Source organism: Peromyscus eremicus, chromosome 8b (assembly GCF_949786415.1).
Source record: "Peromyscus eremicus chromosome 8b, PerEre_H2_v1, whole genome shotgun sequence".
In the NCBI taxonomy this organism is placed as follows: Eukaryota; Metazoa; Chordata; class Mammalia; order Rodentia; family Cricetidae; genus Peromyscus; species Peromyscus eremicus.
Genome location: NC_081424.1, coordinates 26044070 through 26071338, shown reverse-complemented (window position 1 = coordinate 26071338; position 27269 = coordinate 26044070). Strand labels below are relative to the sequence as shown.

Sequence of the window (27269 nt, the reverse complement as noted above, 5' to 3'; positions counted from 1 at the left end):
AAAATCAAGATACTTCCTGTCTACCCACACCTATATGCCTTACTGTTCTGCCATCTGATTTGCTCTTTGTCCAGCTACATCACTTCCTCTTCCTGCCCAGCTCTGTCCCTTCCTGTCTGTCTACACAGACCTCCAGAACTCCATGGTTAGTGCTGGAATTAAAGGTGTGTATCACCTTGCCTGGCTCTGTTCCCAGTGTGGCCTTGAACTCACAGAGATCCAGACAGATCCCTGCCTCCCAAGTGAAAGGATTAAAGGTGTGTGCTAACATTATGTGACTTTTGTGTTTACTTTTTCCTCTGATCTCTAGACAAGCTTTATTTATTAGAGCACAAATAAAATATCACCACACCCAACCCAGAAAGAGTCTCAGTTTTGATATGGAAAGTGCCAGGAGAGTGAAAGAAGAGTCTGTGAAATCAAATCTTAGGAAACCGGTGCAGGTGGTGATGCACATCTTTAATCCCAGCACCGGGTAGGTAGAGGCAGGTGGATCTCTATGAGTTTGAGGCCAGCCTGGTCTACAAAGCAATTCCAGGGCAGCCAGAGCTATTATACAGAGAAACTCAGTTTCAAAGACGGGGGGGGGGGGGGGGGTGTAAGGACAGGGCAATCTCTGTGGTGAGAGTGGGTTGCAGATTTATTCAAGCATATTTTTCCCTCCTTGTTTGCTTAAAGAGTCAATAAACACTTTTTCTAAGGTGTGCACTGAGGATTACAAAAAGCAATAAGGTGATGCTTTGCTAGGTCAAGTCCTCACGCACATTTTTAGAGTCCCTTGGAATTATCAAAAGGAAGGGAAATCTTCAGTTTCTTACTTAGAAGACGTCTTTCTGGTGAGCCTAATTTTCCTGCGACTCTTCTTCAGGGATTGGTAGGAAACACAATATTGATACTATTTAAGAGAAGACTAGCCCACAATGTACTATTTAAGAGTAGGCTAGCCCACAATATTCGTACTATTTAAGAGAAGGCTAGCCTCTAAACTGAACGTGTGGATGCAGAGGCTGTTCTTGTTCTCACTAAAAAGAGCCATGCCCTGGCAGTTAATCATCACTTTCAACTTGGCTAGATTTAGTATCCTGGGAAATATACTTCTGAGTGTGACTGTAAGAGTGTTTTTTAGGAAGGATGGATAGAAGAGGGAAGACCCACCCAAATGTGGGTGCCACCACCCCATGTGTTAGGAGACCTGACCAAATGAAAGATGGAGAAGGAGAGAGCCGGCTGGGCACCGACACTTCCATCACTCCTGATCCACCTGTGATGTGGGATAGCTGCTACCACCACAGCTGTGCGTTCCCTGCTATGAAGATGTGCACCTCCAGACTGTGAGCCAGAACAAGCCTTCCCCGCCTTCATGAAGCTGCTCCTTGAGAGGCTGTAGAATTAGAATTCAGAATGCAGAATTCAATTCCTGAGAATTTAGTCATAGCAATGAAAAAAATAACTATTAAAAATATTAAGACATTCTTCCCCCCCACCCCCATTTCCCATTTGTTTTCAAGCTCTTCATGTTCAGGGTACTAGGTAAATTCAGAATAAGCCAAAAATTGAGTTTCAAGAGATCTCAACAGCTTCCTGAGTGTTCTAGTACACAAAGCTAAGAGGCAGGCTATGAATTGCTGTTCCGTAGTGCTGATGAAGCAATCGTAGCTGAAAACTGAGAAGCTGTGTGACAGGCGCGTTAATCATGTTTACCGCAGTTGTCGCGCTGGGTTTATGCTTAAGAAACAAAAACAACTAAGATTCAGAGAGCTGTTAGCTTTACAGTCAGTTGCTTCACAACATGTGTTATTCAGTCTTCAGAGTAACTTGAAGGCTGAACATGTCCATTTTACAGACCAGGAAACAGAGGGCTCCAACTGCCCAAGTCACCGGGACAGTAAGAGGCAGACTCGGACCTGGAACACAACTCAGCCTAGCTACAAAGCTTGGATGGTTTCCATTGTACTTTTGTTTTATTTTTATTTATTTTACTTTTGGAGAAAGGGTTCTTGCCATGGAGCTCTGGCTGCCCTGGAATTCACTCTGTGGGCCAGGCTGGCCTTGAACTTACAGAGATTCACGTGCCTCTGCCTCCCAGCTGCTGGGGTTAAAGGTGTGCACTCTGGTGAGCAGTCACCAAGAAAGCTGTCACCACCAGGAGAAGTGTGCTCCATCTGAAATGAAGATGAGGCGTGAAGGACCCTGAGAAAAGCGGATGTACCATCAGTCCAGGTTAGTCTCATAAAGCAGCACCTGACTGTGCTCTGGAAGGTGATGGTGACAAAGGGGGACTCTTGGCCTCTCATCAAAATTTTCTTGGGCCAATCATTTTCCTAAATTCCGTCATTGAAAACATTTGTTCTTAGAACTGGAGAGAATGACCGGTGTTTAAGAGTGTGTATTGCTCCTGCAGAGGACTCAAGTTTGAATCCCAGAACCCACAGTAGCCAGTTAACAACTGCCTGTAACTTCAGCTCCAGGGGCCAACTTTTTCCAGCTTCTGTGGGTACCTGCATTCATGTGCACATACCTGCACACACACATAACTTAAAAAAAATTTTAAGTTGTTCAGATCACTGTTAGTAGCTGGATATGATGGTTAATGCTTGTAACCTCAGGATTTGAGAGGTAGAGGATGGAGGATCAAGAGTTCAAGGCTAGTCTTGGTTACATAATGAGTTCAAAGACAGTCTGACCTAAATGAGACCCTAATTAAAAATAACAACAAAAAAAAACCCCAAACAAACAAAAAAAAAAACTAAAACTGTATCACTGTTAGTATGCCTTTAAGAAATATCACACACTTAGCCCTATACATACATTGGCAACATTTTGTTAATTAGTATTTGGCAGTTGCTTTTGTCTGGGATGTCTAGTTAATTGTGAAATGGAGCAGGAAGAAGTGACAGGCAGAGGGAAAAAAAATTATACTCTGTTAGGTAAAGAGAAAGTTTGGGGATAGACACTATCCCAGGTTGGCAAGATGGGGGCAGGCAATAAATCTGCTGTGGAAGAAATTAGTGGAAGTGAAGGGGAAAGATGCTGTAATCAGGGAAAGGGACTATCAAAAGTTTACACTCCTCCTGTAATTTTTAGCTTAATATTTACAGTGAATTGGGGATTAAGACAGATGTGACGGGAAATCAGATTTGGAGCAGAGAATACTAATTAATCTAGTAATGTCTAGCTTAACTTGGAAAGGGATGGGAAGGCCAGGGAGCTATTACCCTCCCAAAATACAGGCCTGGGGAGACAATAAGCCTGGAGGTTGATAATAGAAAATCCAGGCTGACTGGAAGATTAGAAGAGTCTGGAGACTCGTCACACAGGTGGGAGCCTTCTCCTGCAGTGAACTGGGCAGCTGGAGACAGCAGGATAGGACCACCCTGAAAAGACATACATCCTGAAGAGCAGTTACCCCTGCCACCGCTGTGCCATTAAGGAAGGACATTTCTGTCAACAGAGCTGGGAAGACGGCCTGGTGTGTCCAGCTGGTCCTCCCACTTGACCCGTGGCACCTCCTCTCTGATGGAGACCATGAGCTACTCCCCGGTCACCACTTGTTGAGTGTTGAAGTGTTAGTCCCATAATCCAGCCTACAAGTGGTTAGCTATACGGGTGCATGGAAGTGCAGTGCAAATTCCAGCCCCTTCGATAAGTCATTCTTGGTCTGAGGCTTCGCCTGATCAAAAGGTGCAGACTGGGATTAAGATTCCAGATAAGTAAAGCTAGTATCTGGGGCAAGGCCCCTTAAGTCCGTTGCGGCTGACTGTTGGAACCTGTGGTCTTTATTTAACCCGTGTGCAGGCAGGATTCTTTTCTATTTCTGCTCAGTTTAGTGGACAGCCTGTCTCCCTAATGGTTTGAAATATAAATACTGTGCACACCAAAGTGAGCTATTTCCCCCACGCAAGGCCAGAGGCTAGTTGCTGACTCTCCTCTGGGGAGGGAAACTCTAAATACCACGAATGTTTAGTTAAAACAAAGAAAAGTGAAGGACAATTTTATCTGCTCCTTGTCTGGGCCACCTAATGAAACTGACTGTCTCTGGGTTGGGATAATCCTCACTCACTTTTCTATGCAGCCTGTATGCTGCCAATGGATGTTTTGAGGAGATGTCATTTAAAACTGAGAAAATTATCTCAATAATCCACTATTTAATACTTGCTTTGCCTGTGTGTGCCTGAATGCAATTTGGGTAAAACAGGTATAATTAGGGAAACAGTATAGCCTCAGAAGGATATATTCTGATAATTGATTGTGGAAAAGCTTGATTTACAAGACTCAGTCTGGAGCAGGGTAGGGAAGAAACCTGGGAGAGAGTCCGCGATGTCCTGCCAGAAAATACAGATGTGCTTGGATCAAGAATAGGAGTAAAATAGCCTGTGCCTTTCCACATGCTTAGGGAGTTTAATTCCCTTTAAGAAACTAAAGAGCTTCCTCTTGTTGAAGCAAATTCTGGAACAATCTCAGCTAAGCTTATAATCCTTGTTTGTCATAGAACCAGAGGCAGAAAAACACAGTTCCCAGATTTCTTCGTCAATGATGTTGCGTCTCAGATTTCCCCCATAAATCTACTCAGAAATCGACAAAGCGATGACAATAACTGATTCCCCAAATACTGCCACCACAGAGCTCAGAGATCCCCTTTGAAGAAAGTGGCTACTCTAGACCAGGAGAAAAGCTAGCTGACAATCATGGTGGAGAAATGTTTTGGCCTGAACCACCAACTGCTTTCATGATGTTAAGTCATTAGCTTTCAGCTGTATGATTTGTATTTTTTTCCCTTGATAGCTTAAAAAAAAAAAAAAAAAGACATATATTCTCAGAGCTTTGTATTTACAACAGTTTCTGAATGCCACCAGGAGACTGCCCCCCAAGAGCACATTTTTAAAGTGTGTCAGGAAACTAAATAAAGACAGTGTAATAGCCAATGCTTTATAAAGGAATAGATGTTCCCTCTCAGCTGTTTAAGAAGACATTAAGTCTTCTCTCGTGTAAACCCACATCCACGGACCTCTTCTTATTTTGAAGTAGAATTCAGAAGTCATTTCATTTCATTAGGTTCCAGAATTCATTTAAAGCCCAAGGCATGAACAGCAACGTAATCACACCAATAAAAGAATTATTGAAAAAAAGCCACCTTTTGAAAAAGAAAATTTTCCATTGTCTTTTTTCCAAACCCCTATTTCTGGTAGAATATTTCCTTTAAAATTATTTCAAGTCCTATGGGCAGAGGTGAGGAAGATGGGGCATTGGCTGGAGATTTTGTGAATTTTGGTTTGTTCTTGGTGCAAACGGCAGGTACATTATTTTCTTAAAATGTAAATGTTGATCCATATTTAACATGCCCGCACATCAGTAGCTTTGCCACAGATCCGCAGTAGGCATGCTTAAAACCATTATTGAAAACACCATTTCATCTGAATTAAGGGAATTTGATGTGTTTCTATTCCATCTGTTTCTATGGCTCAAAAACCTGGATGTGTTACTAGTAAGCACACAGCACTTTAAAACCTGAAATAAACAAAATGGCTTTGCCGGGTGATTCAGTGTCAAAACAGGTGGGAAAAGTGTAATGAAGAGAATGAGCAAAATCCGTGAAAACATTACAAAATAAATGTCACCAAAATAGCCCACCGCTTCTGCTACATGATAGTCGAAAATAAACAAGGCTGTGATGCATTTTTTTCTTATGAAGACCAAGCTGAAATCATTAATATTGATTGCTTAAGTTTACTTTGTTGACTGTTGGTGAGAACATATATGCGCGCAACACACACACACACACACACACACACACACACACACACACACACACACACACACACAGAGCCCACATTTTATTTATTTCATCGGTCAGGGGTTCTCTTGTTTCTGTTTGGAAATCAACACTGAAATCCGGCACAGGCATTTCAACAGTAAATGACAGGGCATCTCAGTCCTGTTTCCCCAAGCCAGCTACATTTCCAGTTGCTTCTCGGAGTGCTCAGGAAACCGAACCAAGATCCGTGGGAGCTCCTCCAACAACGCATCTAATTAAAGCACCGACAAGAAAACACGCATTTATGTTTACTGTTCACCATGGTGCGGGCTGAGCGGACGCTGGGCTCGATCTAAAGGTTGGAGCACTGAATCCAGTTACAAGGGAATTCATTTCTTAAATAGGCGTCTGCACCTGGGTCGGGAGCTCAGTAAACACTGCTCAATCCGATTTCTCAGTTTAGAAGCAGTTAACACGTGGCAAAAAAAAAAACCAGAAAGCCAACACTCCTGGCTTCCTCTGGCGCAGATGGTTATCAGCACTCTGAGACCGCTCCTGTCTTAACTCCTGGGAACGTGCCTCTGTTTAGATAGCGTCTGGGGATTAACTGGCAAGAAGCTCTCCCCTGATACTGGTTTCTTCCGTCCAGGGCTGACAAGCGAGTGCCACGCCCACCACTTCGCAGTGATATTCTTGGGGCTGAGAGAGGCCAGCAGACAGACGGGCCTTCCTCGCTTGCCCGCCCCGCAGTCGCACACCTCCTTGCCCTTCCTGGGGACTAGCATTGTGGTTAGAAAGGAAAACAATGGCCCTCAGTGCCACACTGGAGAATGGTAACGGGGAGGAAACGGCAGAGACACAGGAAGCTTGGGAGAGTGGGTTTCTTACACAAACAATCCCGGGGAGCAACAGACTGTTGAAACGAAGGTGAAACTAGAGGAAGCAGCCTGGGCCACAGGAGAATGTGGTCTGGGAAGTGGGCAGAGCCCCGTTCCTCTGTGCTGGTGGCAACTTGGGCTGACCCAGTCTTCAGGGGCTGATGGAGTATGAGACAGTGGAGAGCCCCCCCCCAAAGGACATCCTGACCCCCATGGGTTTGTAACGTTCTAGGAAAAGCCGCTCACACCGTGGGAGTCAGGAGCGATCTTCTTACTTTTCTCTCCCCTTACCACATGGTAGAGAGTATGCCCATCCCTTCTGCTCTTCGTGGGGGACTTTTCTGGAAGTGCCTAATCAATAGTTCCCTTCTTGCCCTAAGCTTTTCACCCTCGGGATCTGATCACTTAGGCTCTGTCCTTCCAGGCTCACGGACTGGCTTGTCTGGGCTAGTTGCCTCTATTCTTACAATGCCTGGATGACACCTCAATTAGCAACCTGCACGCTCTGTTAATACTTTTTTGTGGGCTTCAGCACACGGTCAGCCCTTGCTGGACACTCAGTAGAAGAGCACTGATTTGAAGTCAATGCAGTCTCCACCTGGATCCTTGCTCCAGAGAGACCCCTCTGGCCTTTGGACTCCCGAGGACACTTCATTCCGGGGGGAACCCTAGTCTCGGTCCCTTGGCAAGTGCTCAAAGAGTGTTCTGGTAAAGTCATAGGAAACTCTCTGCCCACTCCACTGTCAGGAGAGTCCTGCTGGATCTCTTTTTCCTCTGTGGAGTCAGGCTTGGAAGATACACCCCAGTCTCCCTTCAGTGAAAGGGACTCAGACAGGAAGAAGCATCTCCAAAGGTGAGCTGGGAGGAAGTCATAGCAAGGCCTGCCCTATGGCAGCAGCTATTACCCTGTCCTCTCTAAGTCACCACCATTGAAAACACAGCTGGGAATGTGGCTCTTGTGCTAAATTAGCACATACACCTCTGCTGGGTTCAACCCCTATAATTTAGATAGGCAGGGACACTTGTAATCCCAGCATTTAAGAGGCTGAGACAGGAGAGTAATGTATGTCCTCATGCATGATTGCATATGTGCATACGTGTGTGTGCATTATTGTTTTCTCAATGTGCTATTAGTAAAAGTCCCCCACAAAAGTAGATGGATCCTTGAAGACTGTGCTTTCAGAGTGAAAGGAAAGGCTAGTTGAGTCCTGGAGGTTGTATTTCAGAAAGGGCTGACAGAATTTGTCTTTTAGGGGAAGTTTCCCTTAAACCCTAGAAGTTGTAGTTACATATATAGTTAGCCATTTCCTCCTTCAGACCTTGTGATTTCCCCTTAATTGTGCCCTGTCACTCAGTGACATCTTCATACACGTTCAACTTTGTTAGGAGAAAGCAAGAGGTGGAGAAATAAATGGAAATCAGGTGTAACTCATATCCCTGTGTCCTCTCACTAGGCTACTGTAAAGGAAACAGCACTATATAGAGATCTTCGGCATCTAGCAGCCAGGAACTCACGACAGTGCATGGTAAAGCAGGAGGGAGCCCCCTAAACTCAAGGAACAGGGTTCAAATACATGACTTGAAAGTACATGTGAGACAGAAAAGTGAATCTAGAGTGATGGGGCAGAGTGGCCATGAGTGCCCCGGGTTCATTGTGTGATTGAATAGATGTCCCTCTCATTAAAGAAGTCCATGGACAGATACTCAGACTTTGTGTTACTGTGACAGACACCCAAGAGAACAACTTAGTAGGTGGGAAGATTGATTCGGGTTCACAGTTTCAGATCTTTCCTTCCATGGTCAGATGGCTCCATTGCCTTGACCCTGTGGTCAAGAGAGCAGCACACAGTCAAGAAGCCAAGGCAGATCAGAGCTGCCCACCTCAGAGCATCCAGAAAGCAGACAGAAAACAGGAAGTATCCAGGGACAAGATGCCATCCACAGGGAGGCCTCTAGTGACTGACATCTGCCAACCAGAACCCACCTCCTAGTAATGTTGCCAAATGGTGAATTCATCGAGAATCAATCCACTAATGAGGATGAGGTCCTCATGGTCCAATTACCTCTTATGACCGGATCTACAGCTGGAGACTCAAGACTTTAACGGAGAAGATTTTTAGAGGACAGTTGATACACAAACCGTAAGTGTTCTTGTGGACAAGGATGATCCTTTTTATGTCCCCAATCAGGGTAGAGCAGATGTACCTTTTAAGGTATTTCTTCCCATAATCCTCACAAAAAAAATGAAAAGTGTCAAAACCGCCATGTATGTGACAGTGAATGATAACAGACAGATGCTTTGAAGATACAGGCTTCTACATGGACAAATGTCCTCATGTCTTAGTTTCTGAACTAATAGGAACAACTAACAAAAGCTTCAAGGATGTTTGACCACAATGGGACACAGTTGCCAAGGTGTATCCGTAGTGTTCCTCAGATTTTAATTCTTTGCCTTCCTTATATCATGACAGCTGTAAACCTTTTCCTTTACCTTCCTGGGTGTCTCTCACTTTGCTGTTTCAATCCTAACAATCATCTAACCCACATATTTGTTTCCACTGTAACACTATTACAAACAGTGTTTCTAATTTGGTGTTTACCTTAATTAAACCAGATTTTTACCTTAATTAAACCAGATTTTACCTTTAATTAAACCAGATAAAAAGATCTAAGGTGATATAGTCACATGTATCCCTGGTAGGGTTGTTCTACTTACATATTCTTTCCTATTAAGCTTTACATCTTTTTCTTTAAAAACACTTTTTCTCTGTTTCTTTTTGTTATGGGACCATGTTTCTTTAGATAGCTCAGGCTGGCCTCAGCACTCATGATCTTCCTGCCTCAGCCTCCAAATACTGGGAAGGATCAGAAGTCATGCATCATCATTAAAAAAAACAACAGCAAGTTCATATTTTCCTTAAGAATATGACTCTGTTTTCATTGTCCTTGAGTCTTCCAAAGTTACAAGCCTTATAAAATGGAGTCTCTGGATCACTGAGCAAACGCTGGACCACTGGCTCTTCAACTCCTATGGCAAGAAAAGAGCCAGAGTAGCTGGTTTCTGAATCCTTTCTCCATCAATTCCACAAGAAACTTGGAGGGAATCAAAGTTTTAGATAAACGGGAGACAATGATTGATAAACTCTGAGGGCTAGAGAGATGGCTGGCCATGCAAGCTTGACAAAGGGAATTTGGGTCCCCAGAAGCCACACAATGGTGGAGTAGGTGTGGGAGACTCAACTGTAAAGTCTGTGCTGGGAAGACAGAGACAGCGGATGCCCTCAGCAAAGTAGCTACACAAACTAGCAATATCAGTGAGTTCAACTGAGAGACTGTCTCAGTGAGTAATGTGGAGAGCAACCTAGGGTTTCTACAGAGACATGTGTATATATGTTCCCACGCACATGTGAACAGGCAAACTACACATACTTTCACATCATACTTACATGTGAGGGGGGAAAGCCTTTGAGTTAGACCAACGCTGGGAGTGCTACTTGATGTAGACATTTCTTTAGTGATGGGACCTGGGTTTGATTCCCAGTACCATGGAGGGAAACACACAAACAAAGAAGACTCTATAGAATGTTTTAAAAAATGAGAGTCAGAGAGTGTCTATTAGAATCATCTTGACTGAGATTTAGGACTCTACCCACAGATGGGTGAATTTCCTTGAAGTGAACCCAGGATGCTCTTATTTTTCTGATCACCATAACCAGTACTGTCAGCTCTGTTACAGGCACCAAGTTCCAGAGCAAGTATTGGCCATGTGAGGTTAACATCCCCTTCAGAGTTTTGTCCTCAGCAAATAGAATTTTATTTAATAGTCAAACATGCATATCATGATCAAATCTAGCCCCTAATATCTCCACTTCAATTTATCTCCTAACTCTTTCCTACTTTTCCTTCCCAACTTCGTGTGCTTTCTTTAAAAAATATACTATTTTAAAAATACCCACTGAGTCCATTTAGTGGTGTCTGTATGTGCATGCATGTAGGAACATCTATTAGTGCATAGGTAGCTGCTCAGGGACTGTATCCCTAAAAAAAGACTGACTCTCTTTTCCCGAGTAGCTATCAGTTACCAAAGAGCCATGGGGTAAGATTTCATGAGACATTTCCCAACCTGTGCTGGGATTTTGAGTGGCTTGATCTTGGGCAAATTTGGGGTGCACTGTACCAGCTGCTGTCTGTTTTTACTATTTCTGGTTCTTACAACCTTTCTGACACTTCTTTCATGATGATTGCCAAGCTTTGGGTAAAAGATATGTGATATAGATGTCTCATGTAGAAGAGAACGATTCACTTCACTCTTATGCTCTAAGTGTTGACTGTTTATGGTGACTGTACCAGTCACCATCTCCTGCAAATGAAAGCATCTCTGATGAGGGTGGATAGATATACTACGCTATAGTATAATGATAAGAATGTAAAGGGCAGTTTATAAGTATGTTCATAGAATAAAAATACCTAGGGCCTGTGACATAGCCAGCCTTGGGGTTTGAGCCCAGTTAAAAGTTAAAAGTATCACACATGGGTTCCATCTTGTAGAACAGGGTATAAGCCAAAGTAGAAAATTGTTGGTTACTCACATAATATTTGTGCCCCTATTGCACCAGGGAACATATCTTGCCAGGACAGTGATTATTGCAACTCACAGTGTTCACATCTGGGTAAGACTGCTAGGGACTTTTCTACACTAGTGGCATGCATAGTACCTTCCAGCATTATGAAAACTCACTGAAAGAAATGAAGCTTCCAGTCAGTATCAGATTGATTTCTCAGTGTCCTCTAACTCAGGTATGTGGTGTTTATAGTAATAGGGTCTTACTCACGAGGTATGGAGGGTAACCATCTTGGTTACTTTTATATTGTGATAAAACACTATAACCAGAATAATGTACAAAAGGAAGCATTTAATTTTGCTTATGGTTTCAGGGAACTAGCGTCCATGATGGTAGAGTGAAGGAACAGCTGAGAGCTCACATGTTGATCCACAACCATGAGTCAGAGATTGAGCACTGGGAATCACAGGAGTCTTTTGAAACCTCAAAGCCCACTCCCAGTGATGCACTTTCTCCAACATGTTCACATTACCTAATCCTTCTCAAACAATTCCACCAACAGGGGACAAAGTATCCAAATCCATGAGCCTGAGGACAACTCTCATTTAAATGACCGCAGTAACCAAGAGCAATGGCAATAGCCTGTAATGACTGGAGGGCTAGCTATAGTTCTCACTGACCAACAACTCAGAAAGAGATAACTCATACATGGCACTGTGAGGTTTTAGTTGACAGAATAGGGAACCTAGGGGAGGCATTGTTTCCCTGTTATAGGATAATCTTATTTAAACAAAAATGTAGTGTGTGTGTGTGTGCTTGTGTGCATGTGCGTGTGTGTGTGTATGTGTGTGTGTGTGTGTGTGTGTGTATCTAGGAAGCTTTTACGGTAGTAAGTTTCCATATGACATTTTTCACAAGTCTAAGTGTTAGCTATCCTTTCCCAGACTTCTTCTATTCCTCCACTCCATTTAACTCTTCCTGATCCATTAGTCCTCTTCCTCCTTTCAATTCACCTGTATTCTACCCCTCTTTAGTTGAATCCCTTAATGGCTTCTTACAAGTTTCCTAACTTATATTGGTATTCCAAATCTCTCTCTCTCTCTCTCTCTCTCTCTCTCTCTCTCTCTCTCTCTCTCTCTTTTTCTTTCTCTGTTTCTGTCTCTCTGTGTCTCTCTGTCTGTCTGTCTGTCTGTCTGTCTCTCTCTCTCTCTCTCACACACACACACACACACACACACACACACACACACATACACACAGCTTCAGTGTCATCATCCATGTATGGAAGGAAACATGTGGCTTTTGTCTTTCTGGGTCTGAGTCCTCTTACTCAGAACAGCCATGTCCAGCTCTATCCATGTACCTGAGATTCTCACAGTTTCATTTTTCTTTACCGACGAGTAATATTCCAGTGTGTAACTATACAATGTTTTCATGATCCATTCATCAGCTAATGGACATCTAGGCTGTTTTCGTTTCCTGCCTTTTATAAATAGAGCAGCAACAAACATGGTTAAGCAAATATCTCTGTTATAGGATAAAGAGTCCTTTGAGTATATACTCAAGGATGATATAGATTGATCTATGACACATCTATTTCTAGATTTTTGAAGAGTTTTTGATGAAAACTATGATTTCTATAATGGTTATACCAGTTTCACTCCCACTAGCAGTGGATAAGTGTTCCCTTTCCCAACATCCATGGCAGCATTTGTTATCATTTGTTTTATCAATCTTAGCCATTTTGATTGGGGTAAGATGGATTCTCAAAGTAGTTTCAATTTGTATTTTTCTGATGGCTAAGGATTTTGATCATAAAAAAAATGTCTTGGCCATTTGTGTTTCTTCTTTTGAAAAATATTTGTTTAGTTTTGGGGTGGTTTGAATAGAGATGGCCCCCATAAACTCATATGTTTGAATGCTTAGTCATCAGGTAGTGGCACTACTTGAGAAGGATTAGGAGGTGTGGTTTTTCTGGAATAGGTGTGGCCTTGTTGGAGGCAGTATGTCACTGTGAAGTTTCAAGAGCCCAAGCCAGGCTTAGTATCTCTCTCTTTCTGCTGCTTTTGGATCTGGATGTAGAACTCTCAGCTCCTTCTCTAGCACCATGTCTGCCTGTGTGCTGCCATGCTTCCTGCCATACTATTGGACTAAACCTCTGAAATTGTAAATTAAGTACTTGTCTTTATAAGAGTTGCCATGGTTGTGATGTCTCTTCACAGCAATATAATACTAATTAAGACAACTTTCATGCCTTAATTTTTAATTGAGTCATTTGCTTTCTTAGTGTTTAGTTTTTTCCCCTCTGTATAGTCTAGACACTAATCCTCTGAAGATGAATAGTCAATTACCATTTTTTAGGCTGCTTCTTCACTCAAATGATGATCTTTGCTGGGCAAAACTCTTTAATTTCATGAGATCCCAGTTGTCAGTTGTCCATCTTAAATGCCCATGGTGCTGGAGTCCTGTTCAGAAAGTCCTTTCTTGTGCCAGTGAGTCAAAGTAGGTTCCCTACTTCCTCCTCTCTCAGACTATACAAAAATAGAAAAGGGAGGAACACTTCAAAATTCTTTTCACCAAGTCAATACAACTCTGAAATTCAAATCAGACTAAGGCCAATTTTTTTAAAAAAGAGAAAGTTATTGGTTAATCTCTCTGATAAACAGATTTGCAAGAAATTCACAATAAATACTTGCAAACCAAATTCTACAGCACATAATGAAGATCAAGAAAGCTTCATCCTGAAGAAACAGGCATGGTTCCACATGTATAAATCAATAAATGTCATCCACCACACCAAATGACTAAAGACTAGAAATCACACAATCATCTTATTAGATACAGAAAAGACCCTGATATCATCCAACATCCCTTTCTGATAAGAATTCTTGAATAGCTGGGGCTATAGGGTATATATCTCAACACACTAAAGGCAACATGCTACAAATCCACAGCAAATATCACGCTGAGTGGAGAAAAAACATGAAGCATTTCCACTAAAATTAGGAAAAAGACAAGATATCCACTGTCTCTGCTCCTGCTCAACATAGTGCTTGCAGTCTTAGCTAGAACATAAGACAAGAGAAGGAGATAAAGGGGATTCAAATAAGAAAGAAAAAAGTCAAAAGTATCCTTATATAAAGATATGATTCTGCGCAAAAAGGTCCTAAAGACTCCACCAGGAAATTTCTACAGCTGATAAATGCACTCAGCAATGTAGCAGGATACAAAATTAACGCATAAAAATCAGTAGCCTTCCTGTATATCAATGACAACCACAGAGAAAGAAATCAGTGAAATAATCCCATTCACAATAGTCATAAAGATCTTGGTGTAAATCCAAAGGAGGAAGTGGAAGAGTTGTACAGTGAGAACTTTAGAACACGGAAGAACTTGAAGAAGGTAACAGAAGATGGAAAGACCTTCCATGTTCATAGATCAGTAGGGCTGACATTGTGAAAAGCAGCAAACATTTTTTTTTTTTTTTTTTGGTTTTTCGAGACAGGGTTTCTATGTGTAGCTTTGCACCTCTCCTGGAACTCACGTGGTAGCCCAGGCTGGCCTCGAACTCACAGAGATCCGCCTGGCTCTGCCTCCCTAAAAATAGTTTTTTACTCTTTTTTTTCCCCCTATTCCAAATGTTAATGGTGATTCTTCATTTCTTCAATCTGTTATCTTGCACTCTGTGTTTACTGGATACCAACCACACCTTTGAAGGATTTTTTTTGCACAGTAACACGGACACTGTATACTGTTGTGGGTTGGTTTGTTTGTCTGTGTGAAGAGCCCCTGATCAAAGGCCACTTAGGCTAAACTGAAAGCATGTGTAGTTCATGAAGTTTCTTATATTAACAAGCACATATCTTGACATAAAACTGACCAGTGGGCTGGGTTCCAAGCAGCCTTGGGCTGACTGCACAGGAAGGCAACCTTTGGAGTTTTATGTTTTGTTTGGAAGCAGCATCTCCTCAGGTAGCCCGCTCTACCCTGGGACTTGATGTCCTTAGCCTCCCAAGTGTTGGGATCACAGGCCTGAGCCACCATGCCTAGTACAAGGCCTTCTAGCTGCCTCCCTCTCTATTTCTAGCCTGTAAGCTGTACCCTGGGTAAGTGTGTCCCATGAAAGGATCTATGCGGCCCAGACAGCCTCAAACAAAATCTCTCATGGCTCTCCCTTACGGATAGGAGATGAGGCTCTGAGCCTAGGAAGGGAGCACTGTCATAAGAAGTGCTTGACCATTTAATCTTTCCCCCCACCCCCACCCCCCACTCCCCCCAGCCTCCCACTCCCCCCACCTCCTGAGACCCCCTTCCCCCACCACATTTCTTTTCAGAGAGCAACAAGTTCTCCTTGGGTTATCACAGGGCTCCACCCCATTCTACAAGCACGCTTTTGCCTGGAAAGTAGACAACTGTTTTCCTTGCCTTATCAGTGTCCCAGGAAAGGGAAAAGGAGCTCTGGTCGCTATCTACACCTTGCCTGGGGACAATGAAATGCTGAAAGCAGCCTCCAGGGCCTGGGGCTGTCCCTTCAGGCCCACAGGGTGTCTGCAAGGACCCGGAGAAGGAGGGGTTGGAGGAGGGACGGGGCTTAGCCTGTGAAAACATAACAGCCCCTGGGGTGGCCTGCTAGAAGCAGGAAGGGTGTGGGCAGGATCTGAGCCCAGCTGCTCCTTGCCTCCCCTCCCCACAGCCTTTGATCAGTGGGCAAATGGCATTTTGTGCCCTGAGATAAATGCCTGGTCAGAGGGTGTGGGTGGCTGCTGAGGAGGATAAGGATTAAAGATGAAGGTGTTTTATAGCCTGCCTTAAGGATGTGTGCTTCAAACCTGGGGTCGGGGATGTTCAAGCTATATGAGAACAGAAAGTTTTCCCATGCATGCTTTCGCTCAGTCATCAAACATTTGTTTGGAGTGTAGTAAATCCCAGGCGCCACACTGCACATGGCGTCAGGTACGATGGAGTAACACACAAGCTGCTTCCCGTCTGGCAGGGTGCTTCTCCAAGGGTTACTGAGATGTCAGAAATTGCAGGGGTCGTAAGAGGTGGGGGCCCTTGGTAGACTTTAACATGTTTCCCTTTCTAGAATCTGATATTTGCTACCCCCGGCCCTCTCTTCCCGACTTGAGATGGGCACCCTGCAGTTGGGAGTCATTGGTGAACTCTAGGCTCGTGAACTAGGTGGACATAAAAGAAACGAAACTCAGGGATACCTCCGCTTAGAAACTTCCAAAGAGACGAGAGAGAGAGAGAGAGAGAGAGAGAGAGAGAGAGAGAGAGAGAGAGAGAGAGAGAGAGAGAGAGAGAGAGAGAGAGAGAGAGAGAGATGTTGCCACAGGACAGGAAGAGATATTGCACAGAGTCAAGAGGTCCATTCCAGCCCCGGTGATGGTGGTGATTATGGGCAATGCGTGCCTCTTGTAGAAGGCCTTGACAGCATCATATGGGGTGGAACTTCCACGAGCCATAATGCCAAAGGATGCTGGGAAGCAAGGACGGGGTAGAAAGAACATCTGGGGACAAACAAAATATAAAGAAAGCACAGTGGCAGAGGTGACCCCACCTAGAGAAAAACAAACCGATTTACTTCGGAATGGAGGCAGGACTAGCGCCTGCACACCGGAAAAGCCGCTGGAGCCATTCTCCAACAGAATTTGAATACAAACCCAGGCTTAAGAACCTTGGTTTAAGCTACAGTTATTCCTTTACCAGTTGGTGACTTAGGGTTTGAATGAGAATTGGTCCCCAGAGGCTCGTGTATTTGAACACTAGTCCCCAGCTGGTGCTGCTGCTTTAGGAAACTGTAGAACTCCTGCAATGTGGGATCTTGCTAGCAGAGGTAGGTCGATGGGGCCTGGGCTTGGAGCCCCCATGGGACTGGACTAGGCCCTCCGGATACAGTTGTTTAGCTCGAACTGTTTGGGGGACACCCGGGCGGGGGATCGGGATCCGTCCTTGGTGCACGGGTAGGCTTTTGGGAGCCCGGTGCCTCCTGTGTGGCACCTTGTGCAGCCTTGGTGCAGCGGGAGGGGCTTGGACCTGCCTCGGCTTGGTGTGCTGGGCTTTACTGACTCCCCATGGGAGACCTTGATTTGGAGGATGTGGGGATGGGGGGGGAGGGTGGCTTGGGAGGGAGAGTTGCGGGGTGGGAGGAGGGAGGAGGGGGTATCTGTGGGTGGTATGTAGGGTGAGTAGAAAATTTCTTAATAAAAAATGAAAAAAAAAAAACCAAAAAAACCAAAAGAGTACGCTTAGCTCTGGTTTCAGTCCGAGCTCTGTGCTTCCGGTCTGTTGCAGCAGTACCCGGATCTCTGTTGCTGGCTTCTGTGGACATTGGGGCCTCCGAGTCTGTGAGTGAAGAGAAGTCCTTTGTCTCTTACGTCATTTTTCTCAGCTATTATGTCATACCAGCAAGAAGAATACATAACACACCCCATCAGCCTTGATTCTCCCATAGCCTGGGGAAAATCCTCCAGATGTTGGGTTTTAATGCCCTGCCTCTGAGCCACACATACAAGGTTGAAGGGCAATACATTGTAAAATTTAATAACAACATGACAGCCCTCTGACACTCTAGGCAAGGCACCTTTTTGTAACTGTTCATAAACTCATGCAGCAAACATCTATTTGAAGGGGAACACTATTTTCCAAGCCTTATTCCAGGTGCGAGTGGGTTAGTGCATTGAACAGAACTGTAGTATTACCCCAGGTACCTGACATGTTAGTTAAAGAGGCAACCAACAAACAGGAAGTCAGAGCAGTATAGAGTAATGTAAGAAAATAGCAGGAAGTGGTGCTTGTGGGTTACATTGTATATGATGGTTTATGAAGGCCTTTCTGCTAAGTCAGTAATATTTGTGCAGCAACTGACTAGATCTGAAAAGACTTTAAGACAGAGGGATTTGGTCCATTGTAAACTGGTCTCATGAAAGGATGAATGTCTGGCCAGGGTGCAGCCACTTCTGTCTGCTTAACCTGAAAACAATCTTCCCTTCTGAGACAATGTGCTCCATTTGGAGTTTTGGGTCTTGGTGGACAATTCTTGATGTTGCTTGATAGCCCCTTCTAAAAATGGAGGCAAACAACATTTACCAGACTTTCTCCATAGGTTCTGATTTTGATGATTGATGATTTTTTAAGGATATGGCTCTAGAAGAAAATCATGCATTTTATTAAAGGTGTCAGAACACTGAGGAAGACCTTTGTTATATGTGAAGCATGGGCTATATATCTCTCTTGCCCAACACATCACTGCTAACCATTTGCTAATAACCGATTGTGTTTGGCTCTCATTCAGATGCATTCAGTTGAGCATTAAACTGTATATTACGGCCAATGAGCAATGTTGGAGGATCTTTTTGCTTGAGTTTTGCTATTGTGATGACTTATGAGCTCAAGGTAATTCTTATATAGTGCCAAAACACAATGAACCATGGGGAAAAAAGTAGGGTACAGTTCAGTGGTTAAGAGCTTGCTACGCAACCATGAGGACTAGAGTTCAAATCCCCAGAACCCACACATGAAGATGGAGACAAGATATCCCCAGAAAAAGATGGCTAGGGAGACTAGCAACATCAGGGAGTTCTGGATTTGATTAAGAGGCCTTGCCTCATTGCATAAAGAGGTGGCATGTGGGAAGACGATTCCCAAAATCAACTTTGGGCCTCCACAGGCACTCACACTCACATGTACACGTATCCACAAGCATGTGTTTCCCGCACACGCAAAAATGCATACACACACGCATACCACACGTACACATGCATACATATATAAAAATGGAAAAAGAAAAAAAGTATGAGAAAAATCAACTAACTAGCTGATTAAGCTAGCTAGACACAATGCAATTTTTATTTTTATTTGTTTAACTCCACCCCAATGACTCATTCTGTATTTTGGTGGGTGGCAGCACAGATCTGGTTAAGTTTTTTTGTTTGGTGAAAATTGTTTCTGTCATAACTTACTAACTGAAGTATTTCATACGATGTAGCCAGTTTATATTCCTGCATAAGGTTTGGTACGGTTATATTAGTGACAGTGTTTACTTTTATCAAGACTAAAATCTGCCAACCCAGGCTCTTGGCCATGCAGTGTACAGGCCGATTTCAGTGTTATGTACTTGTGACAGTGCAGGTGGGTGGCTGACGTGGCGCCTTTGCTATTCGGGATTTTGAGTTGTCAAAGTTTCTGGGGGCGGAATATGTTCCATCACCCCGAAAGGTGAATCTGGCTTTTGTCTTTTATTCTTCCAAGAGATTTTTTGTCTTGTGTCTGTTTGAAGTTGACTGTGTGAGATGCAGATGGCTGTAAGACTTCAGTCTCACACTTCTTAAACAATTAGAAAGGGCTGTGGAGAATTACATACAATAAGTACCATCCAGAAGGTCTTCTAGGCACAGCCTCAACCACTTAAACTCTAGTTAATTGCTTAACAATGTCGCTCTTGCCCCTCGATGGGATTAAAGCTACGTATCTCTGGGCAGTTTGTCTAATATTCTTTGTGAGCTGTGCGCGTGCGTGCGTGTGTGTGTGTGTGTGTGTGTGTGTGAGCATTTGTCAGGGGTTAACTTTAAGCTCTCACACATACTTTATCCAATCTGCCAAGCTGTATGAGGCCTTAGTGAAACCGGCCACTTCTTCTTCGTCTACTAAACTTTTGTCAGTACTTGACTTCTCTAGACTTTTTCAAGTATTTGTTTTGATAGTTCGTTCTATACAGGAACTAGACATAATCACTAATAAATGTAAGGTTTGTAACTAAGACGCGGGGAGCCTTTCCTGGTTGGAAAACAAAATTCCGTCACATGCTGTAAATCCTTCTTATGGGATATCCTATTCTTATCTGGAGTTGAAAGTCAGGATTAATCCTGCTGATTAAGAAAATCTTCCTAAAAGATACCCTGCATCCTCTTCAGAATTAAACTCTGCGCTGTTTCTTTTCTTTTTCTTAGTGCCAGTGGTCAAGTAGATCACAAGCATTTTTGGTGTTTCCTACAAGTATTATTTTTTTTAATTGAAAATATATTTTTTCGTACTTTTTTTTGTTTTGTTTTGTTTTTCAAGACAGATTTCTCTGTATAGCCTTGGCTGTCCTGGAACTTGCTCTATGTAGACCAGGCTTTTAAAACATAACAACAGAAGTCCCCCCCCCCCAATTATTGTGACACAAAGTGGTGACAATTTATTTTTAAGCCAACTAGCAATTATTAATAATAATAAATGTTAACTCGACAGTATAGCCAACAAGCCCCAAAAGGTCTAGGTGCATATGAAACGCAGCTCAAGTTCTCCCACTGACATCATTCATTCTAAAATGCCCCAAAGGGAATCGGCTGTGTAAGTGTGCTTGAGAGAGCACACATACACTACCCAGATAATTTGCTTTGTAGACCCAGAAAGGAAGAAACTCTTTTGCAGGCAGCATTACTGAGAGTTTCTCTCTCTTCTCTTTGCTTTCTAAGGACTGGAGCAACGTGGCTCCTTCCCAGACAGTCAGACGTGCTATAAAAAGCAACGTCAGCCATGGGAATTATAAAGGGAGGAGGGGTCGGCTATAAACAGAGGTAAACATCTTCCTTTACGCAGAGCTGTCAGATGCACTGAAGCAGAGACCAGCTCCTTGTTCCTGCTGTGGCCCCTCTTTCCTGTCCAGGGACCAGCGAAGCAGGGCTTTCCTGACTAAGTGGCCTGTGGTGAGAGGCTTAGATAAGGTGCAAAGTTGCCCTCAATGAACACAAGACCCCTGTCTCAGGGACAAAGTGGGAAAGCTCTGCTTTTGTTACCACTCTATCGGGGAGAGGGGAAAAGTCACGGAAAAACATCCACTGTACAAAGTCTTCATTGTGTGCTGAGAAACCCCAACTTTTGACATTGTTTCCCATCTTATTTACACAATGAAGATGATTTTTCAGGAGTTTAGCAAAATTACCAGTAGGGTCACTTTAATATCCTGTGTTTATTTGGCGGTACACTCTCCATTTTTCTACCCATTTGAGAACAAACATATTCAAGCAACTTTGTTTAGACAAAAAGTTACTGAGGGAAGAATAGTGGTTGTTTCTAACAAAGAAAGCCCTCACTGCAAAAATACTCTGATACGACAAGAAAAAGACTTCATTCTAAGCCTTCAAAACACACTATACATGCACAGTTTAGATACATCACATATTTATATTATGTACTATATAGTCTATGTGTAATATATATAATTAATATAATATATATTATATATAAGTAACACTTACTATATATATAGATATATAGTAAGTGTTACTTCGTTCCTTATACATGTAAGTAGGTACAGCTGCTAGTCATCCTGAATTTTTCTAACTCCAAAATCCAATCATGTTTTCAACTGTGTATGATGCTTGAAGTTTGTGGGGAAGGTGGGGAATGGAAGGAAAAATGAAGAACACACACACAAATACAAAGATAGAAGAAGGGAAAAAATTGTCTCTGTGACCCAGGTTTTGAAGTGTAATTCCATAACATTAATAGATCAACCTAATGACCGATATTTGAGTCTGTGGACACGATTGTTTCCCTTGCAGACCCCCAGTTACCTGTGTGAAAAATCTCTTTTGTAAAGCAATCATGAATAGTAAGCTTTTTAGGATCTATTTTTGTTTTTACTCATATGTATGAGTGGATGTCTGTCACATTCATGAAGATGCCTATGAGGAGGGGAAAAAAGGGGTCAGTTTCTCAGATGCTAGAGTTACAAAGATTACAAAAGGTTGTGAGTCTCCTAATACTGGTGTTGGGAACTGAACTCAGGTCTTCTGAAAGAGCAACAAGTATTCTTAATGGCTGAGCCATAGTTCCAGTCACAAAAAGTAAGCTAGCTTCGAGGTGGTTAAGCCCCTAGGGCAGACAGCACAGCTTAACTTGTTATCCTATTTTCTCCTGAGGCTGAAGGAGTCTCAGAACACCTTTGCTGGATCATAGCAGCAATACTTCAAATTAGAATCCACCATCATTCATTCAACACATGGTACACTAGTCTGTACCAGGCACCATACCAGATATGAAAGAACTCTTCCAAGGCTTCAGGTAGCCTTAAATGCTTGACTTGAATTTTATTCTAGGTATATACTTCAATTATTACTTTGGAAGAATAGACATGCTGAGCATTCACTGCATGCAATGTTTGCAATTTTACCTCTTTAGCTATGGCTGATGTCTTAAATTATATTCAGATTTTCTCTCTTTCTCTCTCTCTCTCTTTTCTTTCTATCTACATTCCTTCCTTCTTTCCTTTTCTTTCTTTCTTTTTTTTTTAATAAACACAGCAAAATAGAGTCTCCAACTGTCTCTGGATTTTTTTTTTTTTTTTACTTCTCTTAAATTCGATATTGATTAAACATTGATAAAGTATCAGTGCTTAAATGATGTCTTAAACAGGATTACTATTGCTGTATAGAGACACTATGGCCACCGCAACTCTTACAAAAGAAACCATTTAATTGGGGCTTGCCTTACAGGTTCTGAAGTTTAGTGCCTTAGTGGTGAGAATCATGGAGGCACACAGGCAGACATGGTGCTGGAGAAAGAGCTGAGAGTTCCACATCTGGATCTGCAAGCAACAGGAAGTGAGAGTGACACTGGGCCTGGCTTGAGCTTCTGAAGCTTCAGGACCACCCCCTGATGACACATGTCCTCCAACAAGGCCACACCTTCTCCAACAAGGCCACATGTCTTAACCCTTTCAAAGAATGCCACTCCCTAGGAGCCTATGGGGGCCATTTGCATTCAAACCACCACAAATATTTACTTAAAATTTTGGAAACAGGCACGGTGGTATTTGCCTGTAATTCCAGGTCTTGGGAGTCAAAAGTATTTGAGACCCAGCCTAGGCAATACAGCCAGATATTATTTCAGTAAACAAACAAACAAATAAAATTGGACTGCTTAATTGTCTCAGATTCAACTGTAAAATGATGCATGAGTGTTTTTCTCAGTTAAATATCATCAAGTCCACAGATCTAGCTATTCAGCACATGTTCTCTTCCTAATGCCATTGTGTGGCTGTGCAATAATAAATGATAGGCTACCTTACACAGAGTTCCAGATGCTCACTGTAAGTTTTGAATGCTTCTCTTTCAGTCTTTATAAGGAAAAGGGATCAATTCTTACATATTATTGGTGATTCAATTTTTTTTTCAGTAAAATGTCCCCAATTGTTTCTTGGAGGAATCACCTTAATTGAAGAGAATGTTGATATTGCGTGGGAAGTTGTTCAAAAACTCTACCATTGTTCAAAAACTCTACCATTTGTAAGGACTTATGTGGTCAAGTTTGGATTTTTTTCAAAGATATATGAGAATACAAAAAAATTAAAATAAAAAAAACTACAGAGGCCATTTCTAATATTTTCTAAACAAAATACAAGTTGCACTCAATGACTTATTTCCTAGTCCATGTTGTCAATTAATTACATAAAACAAATGCAGTAGCAAAATGATATCTTGTCTGTTCCTATACTGAGGCACAAACAAGTATTAAAACTGTGGTTCTGCATTATCAGTCTTTCCCACAGCCAGGTCATGCTGAACAGAGCAGCCAAGCACTACAGAAGCCCTTTGTAACACAGTGCTAATTTCCATTTTCTGATAAAATGGCATCTTCAAGCCCAAATATGAAGCATGTATAGTAACTCAAGGAGTGTTCTATGGCACAACTGTATAGAATCACAATATTTTCAGCAGATATGTTCCTCTTTGTAAAAACATTATCCAAGAATGTTCTCTCTGCTCCCAGACATGAGACTTCTCTGAACAAGAGCCTTCTGGACTTGCCTGACTCTGTGGGGTTTATCCTTTAACCAGTACACTAATTCTTCTTCAATTCTTTAAAGAACACACAGGAAAATCCACTTGGATGGTCAAAACTGAAAGCGTTGGTTTTATAAATATTCCTGTGGGAATGTTTTCTTGCTATGGTCAACACTGAGAGTAGAGGACATCCTCAGTATCCATCATTGTTCTGTTCACACCACAGAGTAAATACAACTTCCTGTTCCCACATTGGCCAGACTTAAAGGAAAGGAAAGAATAGGTAGGGATGAACAGCCAGCCCAGCCGCTGATGGTGGCATTTGAGTGGTAGTTCTGTGCTTGTGTGAAAAGCAGGTCTAGAGATAGGATGGAGTGTGAGAAAAGCCTTTATTAATGTAGTGACCTGTGTGAATAAAAGTTGTGACCCCAACATCACTGGTAGTTTAAATGCAGACTTTTCTATTAAAGATTGATAGAGATGCCATCGTTTTTTTTGTCCCCTGGGCCAGATAATCAAGTTGATGCAGATTCCTATTTAGACACTGATGATGCCTTGTTTTGTTTTGCTCTTTAGAGCATTAGTGTGTTGAATTTGCCTTTTTCTTTCCATCTTCTGAAGCTCTTTTGCAATTCCACTTGTTAGCCTTCAGTTCTGACTTTCTATGGCCCTTTCTCCAGTGGGCGAGCCTGTTCTGTTTCTGAGAATGCATTCTTCTGTACTTTCTACTGCTCTGTGGACAGAATGGATGAGGTTCTCTTGTGTAGATCCCAAATTCAGACCTGACCTGAATTCTATCAGTTTTCACACTTGAGCCAGGTCTTCACCCTGAAACCAGGTCAACTGATGAACTTATTATTCGCTTCTTGTAGCACTGAACTGTTTCCTGTGGGTCACCACCCAACTAGACTGGCATAGAGTAGAGTCTAAGTACTGATAAGAGCCTTGATCTTACCGTCTTTCTCAGCTCCTTACATGAGGCACTTTAAACACTCAGAACTAATCGTCTCAAGATCCTGCCAGTGCAAAAGCAAGTAAGACTTCAAAAACATGTCCTGACAGGTGGGAAGGGAGGTATCCTGGCGCTTACCTGCATTTACAGTCGAAGCCAATGCTTTCCTTCTACAAAACAAATGTGTAGGGCAGGAGTAGCCTACAGGGTGGATTTGGTCTGCGTTCCTGGGGTAGCTGCTTAGTCGAGACTTAGTCGCTGTTCTTGAGTAAGTCTCACCTTGCATCTATCCCCCTAACTACGAAGTGAAAATCCGAACTCCATCCCAAAGGTCCTGGGGCTGACTGTCAGTCAAGTACCTTGGAATCCACTGCTGAAAGGCACTCAGCAGGTTCAAAGGGCCAGTATGAAGGGCGGTTTATCATATTTATGAAGCAGCAAATCCTTCCCGTGGGTTGTAACACGACTCTTCCACAGATACTGAAAGGAACTTCAGATTCCTCTGTGCTGTCAGTTAAGCACTGCGCCAGCTGTTTACATGCACAGAACCCCGCCCATCCTCCTTCGATTCATCGCATGTGCCAAGCCCAAGACAAAAGAACAGACTAGTCACAAGTATGACTCATGTGAAAATTGAAACTTCGTGCTTGATTTTATAAAGGGCCATGCTCGCTTTCTGTGGGTTAGAATAATTGGGAATACAGATAAACATTGTAAAATAAACACGAGCACAGAGTCAATAAAATAAATTGGGATCAACTGTTCACTGATGAATCCAGTGGATAAATGTGGAAACTACAGGAATCTGTTATTTCACGTTTCCCAGTTGCGTTATTTTAAATTCATTTGAAAACATTCAGCTATATTTTTATTTGTTTTAACAAGGGATGATTGCGGCAATGGGGGAGTGTGATTGAAGAAACGAGGGAGCTGAGAAGAGGTGGAGAGGGCATGTGGCCAGCATCATGGATGAAGGACGAGAAGGGTTGGAAAAAGCCCAGTAGAAGAGATGACATTACAAGGGACAGCGAGGAAAGAAAGGTGACATTCATCATGTGCCAGGCATGACGCTAAGCTCCTTACACAGAATGTCTCATTTAATCCTAGCAGTGACTTCGAAAGATAGGCATTAAGATTGCTCACACTGTTGAAGCTGAGCTCTTTTGTCGTTTTTTTTTCCCAGGTAGTGGAACCAGTAAAGGACGGAACCAGAATCTCTACGCAGTTTCACATGACTCCCAGCCAATGACTTGAAACCACACCCTGGCGCCATTTAACAAGGCTACAAAGTATCATTGGGTTCCTTACTGTGTCCGGTGAGTAAGGACACCCACAGAGTGCTATTGGCTGTCATCATTGCCTAGTGTGTTTCTTCCACTTGGACATGGCTATGTTCCTTTCCTAAACCATGTTTTGCCTGAAAACGAGCCCTTTAAACTCTTTATATTCTGTTTCAGATAAGATGGTGTTTACAAAAATATGTATGTATCAAATATAACCCACAGGAACCCTCTCATCAGCCACAAAAAGGGCGTGACAACATCAGTGCAAAATCTGAGAATTTTAGAAAAATTTGGCATAAGAAATAAGGTATGAGCAACACTAATGGACTCAGGAGGCTGCATTTATATATGTAACAATAATAAAGAGAAAGATGTCGTGAATTGATAGGGAATAGGGGGCAGGGGAGGATGCAGAGGGAAAGAGGAAGGGACAGAAATTATGTGACTAGAGTATCATGTAGAAAATTGTAAAAAAAATAAAATAAAAAGGAAAAAGAAAAGTTTTTTTAAAAAAATAAGAAGAGCCAGGCGGTGGTGGCGCACGCCTTTAATCCCAGCACTTGGGAGGCAGAGCCAGGCGGATCTCTGTGAGTTTGAGGCCAGCCTGGGCTACCGAGTGAGTTCCAGGAAAGGCGCAAAGCTACACAAAGAAACCCTGTCTCGAAAAAACAAAAAACAAAAAACAAAACAAAACAAAAAAAATAAGAAGAGGAACTACTCATTTGAGTCATACCCTAGGAAAGACTAGCTCTCTGGGGATGTCTGTGAGGAGACACTGTCAGGACAGCTGTGACATGGTCAACTTTGTCCTGGTCATGTCTGTCTTCCAGTATCAGCTTCCCATAAATCTCCAGCAAGAGATTTTGATAGGTACCAGCTCTCCCTTGGCCTCCTAGGACCTCTACATTAACGTCATAAGTGGGGGTGCGTGCTGCCCTCTGGGTCACAGCTCTCTGTGTCTCAGAACTCGGTCTCAGGGTCCTACCTGAAGTTGCCTCTCATGCAGCCTGCACTGGATATGCCCTGGAACCCACATTTCCATCTGCTTTCAGGACTGCACCCGAGATTC

General features: G+C 42.8%; 1 long non-coding RNA gene across 1 annotated transcript; it reads left to right on the top strand.

Annotated features, from left to right (window-relative positions):
- The first annotated feature begins 1480 nt into the window (after positions 1–1480).
- On the top strand, positions 1481–26504 carry LOC131918837 (uncharacterized). Its single transcript, XR_009381102.1, has 3 exons — positions 1481–2220; positions 25803–25958; positions 26101–26504. It is a non-coding gene; the product is annotated as an uncharacterized LOC131918837 (long non-coding RNA).
- Positions 26505–27269: the final 765 nt, after the last annotated feature.